Consider the following 3,811-nt stretch of genomic DNA (forward strand, 5'->3'; position numbering starts at 1 on the left):
AAATACATATCTAAAATTGATAGATCTACCTTTAAATGAGTGGAAGATGAGAACCATGTGATGAAAAACCTGTAAAAACAAGATAAATTAGTGAGAAAGACATGAGACAAAAACACTAAATTGATATAAAGCTTAGTGTTTAGAGAGGGGTTGAAGAGTTTTAGAATGATGAACATTACATTTTTGTTGCAGCCATTTGAGAGAATGAGAGAGAATGTGTAAATTTTTCTTTATATAGGGAGACAAAAAATCCAATTAGGTTAAATATTTTTGATTCAGACGACTTCCTAGACGATTTACTTGTAAGTCACCCAGAAGACTTTAATATTTTTAGCAGGAAGCTAAAATATTTTTATCGGGAAACTAAAATAAAAGACTTCTTAGACGACTTACAAGTAAGTCGTCTGGTTTAAATTATTTAAGCGGAAAAATAATTTCTTAAAAAAATTTAGGCGGGAATATTTGGACGACTTACATGTAAGTCGTCTGGTTTAAATTATTCACCAGACGACTTACAAGTTAGTTGTCTAGACCCTAGACATAACCCCTAAACTTAATTAACTAACTAAACACTCCATGAAATCAAATTATACTTCAAAAATGCTTACTATACACAAAAATAAACACTTATAGGTAAAAATTTAATTTTTCAAAAAAACATTCAAGCTTTCCAAAATTTAATCCTAAGAATACATACAATACTACAACATATGTTGTCAAACCATAAAACCAAATATCATGATTAACTACTTTCACTCATCTATGCTGAAAACTATTCAATTTTATTATATCTTAATTTACATTACTTAAAAATGTTTATAATTACATGATTTTAATTTTTCATTTGTCAAAATATTTTTTTAAAAATTTATAAATTATTTTTAAGATCAACTACACTAAGTCGTCTAGACTACTTCCAGCATCTCAGACGACTCATACGATTTACTGAGATTATATTCGTAGAAATGACTTATGTTTTTTTGTTTGGTCACAATGGACTGGCTGTAATTTCACAAGGTTTTTAGATTAGTTTTGCATTTGATTCAAGTTTTGATATACTTTTGTAATCAAAGTCAAGTTTTGAGTTATATTTGGTAAATTCCCTTAAATATTTTTATTATTTTAAATATTTTCGAACACGTTTGAATTAAAAACCCAGATCTAATCAAAAACATTTTTGGTTCTTTAAACAACATATGAACTGATTGAGTTCACAACATATCTGATCCATAATTAGAAAACACGTGACTGATATAAAAAAATTCTAGGACCAAAATATCTAATACCCAAAGTATTCGATCCAAACCCAATCCGATATCAGAATGTCCCCCAATCCAATTTATCAGTCACTTGTGTTAAAAAAAATCCTCCTTACAGTTTACACTTTGCACAAGTTTGTTTTTACTTTTGATGTACTATATGATAGGGACTTCTTAGGACCTTCATATTTGTGTAATTTCGTTGTCTGTTCTTTGTCTGCATTTCTAAGATTTTTCTGCAGTTTCCGAGAAACCTTTATATGCTAACATACATTCCTCAAGCCGCACTACTCGCTGCTCACGACTATTTATTGTGGTTTGTTCTTATATTAAGGTTGGATAAATATTTTTTATTTCTGAAGTCAACCTTCATCTTCATTTACTAAAGAAATTTACGTACATTTACTGCAACATGCATAGTAAATAAATTAAATCCAATTTTGTAGTAAGGTGTTTGACAGTTGAGACTTTGATGATGAACTTTTCAAGTTATCTATTCTTCCATATTTCTTTCTGTTTTTCTTTTGTTTTAGATACTTAGCAAAATTTCTTGACCATATAGCTATAAGTTCTCCACACTACAAGAAAACATAAATTTTACGAAGGCGATTTTCCTCGTGAGTTCGTCGTAAAAGAGGCTTTACGAGGAATTAGCGAGGAAACACGTTTTGTCGTTACTCGTTCGTCGTAACACATATTTCCTCGCCAATTCGTCGTAAATTAGCGAGAAAAATAGTTCGTCGTAAAAACGAAGAAAACAAATCGTCGTAAAGACCACGTAGACAGTCGACGTAAGAATGTCGCTCCCGTTCCTCGTAAATACCACGAAAGCATTTCTTCGTAAACGACACGTACATATCTCGAAAGTATTTTCTCGTAAAATTCACGTAATTACCTTGAAATGTATTCCTCGTAATTTTCACGTAAATACCTTGAAAGTATTTCCTCGTAAAATACTCGTTTAACATTTCTCGTGATTTTCTCGTAAATATTCAACGCAAATAAGTCGTAAATTAGCTACGAAACTACTTCGTTTTATTATTTAACAAATTAAAATATATAATTAAAAAATATTTAAAATTATTTAATTTATTAATAAAATTAAAATTTTAAAAATAAATAAATACGCAAATATTTTATACATAAATAAGTTTTGAATTTATAATACAACCACGGAAAAAAAGGAAAAAAAAAACTAAGGGTCGTTCATCGCCTGGTAGAATTCATCACTCCTCCTCGTAACATCCGCCTCGTTATGTACGTCGGATGACTCGCCTTGAATGGGATGTTGTTGTCGCATGTTCCTCAACATGGACTCCCATTCCGGATTTGTGGCCGCTATAAAGTCCAAGAAGCGATCGAGTCCACCCACACGAGCTGTGAACGCAGATTTTGCCGCGGTCAACTCGTTACGCAGCTCAGTGACTTCATCACTCCGTCGCTGACCATATGACGATGTCGCTCTCGGAACATCGTTGACGGAACCAATCCCCAATGTCCGTCCCTTTTTTTTTGGGACAACCTTAAAAAAAAAAATAAATATTGTTAGTAAAAAATTAAATTTAAATTAAATGAATAATAAAAAATTACAATTTTAGAAAATTTACCTTCTCGTAAATCTTATCCACTTCAAGTGTGGATAAGGCTACGGGTAATCCGTCGGTAGACTGCTGGGTCAGCTGGGTCTGGCGGTCTTCAACCCGAGCAACCACGTCGTTGTAGATTTGCTCGGACTTGCCATCTACAAATACGCCCGTCTTGTTCTTGTGGGTCCTCTCGTAAAGTTCCATAAGAGACGGGAGATGTCCCGTCTCTTTGCTGTCGTCTCTTTGGCCTAAAAAACATTTAAGAAAGTTAGAATAAAAATATATATATTAAAAAAATTATTTAGTAAAATATTTAATTACCATTTCCAAACGGACACCGGCGTGAAGTTTTTGGCCTGTAGTGTGAAGCATCGGCCCGTTACCGTGCTCATCGAACGTGTTACGGGAGTTAGAGCAAGACTCTAGAGCAAGCCTGGGCGATTCTAATCGAATCAGGAAGGCGCCAATAACGGATGAGGCCATCCCACACGTCCGTGGTGAGCTCAGCGGGTTTGCCACGCTCATACCCCTTCACGATCCAGTCACCCTTCCAGTTGGAGACCGTGTCCAACAAGCGAACTTTCGCCTTCGCGTTAAACTTCTTCCTCACCCTCTCAGTGATCCCCAAAGCCCAATTATATTTTTGCTGTTGGAAAAAATAAATTAACAATTAGTTTTTTAGAAAGTATATATATAAATCATGAAAAAATTAAAATATATATAATTAATTAATAGAAACTTACAGCGTAAATTTTGAACCACGCCTTTCTGACGTAGTGAGGTGTCTTACTCCAGTTTGGATGTGCCATGGAGAAGTAACCCTTGATCGTGTCGGTTACGTCCGATGCAAGACATCTGTCAACCCCCCACTTGGAAAATACAAATTTAAAATTTAAATTATTTTTTAATGTTACAAAAGATATTTAAACGAATTAAAAAAATTAATGCAACATACCACAACGTTCC

Source organism: Brassica oleracea, chromosome C9, assembly GCF_000695525.1.
Source record: "Brassica oleracea var. oleracea cultivar TO1000 chromosome C9, BOL, whole genome shotgun sequence".
In the NCBI taxonomy this organism is placed as follows: domain Eukaryota; kingdom Viridiplantae; phylum Streptophyta; class Magnoliopsida; order Brassicales; family Brassicaceae; genus Brassica; species Brassica oleracea.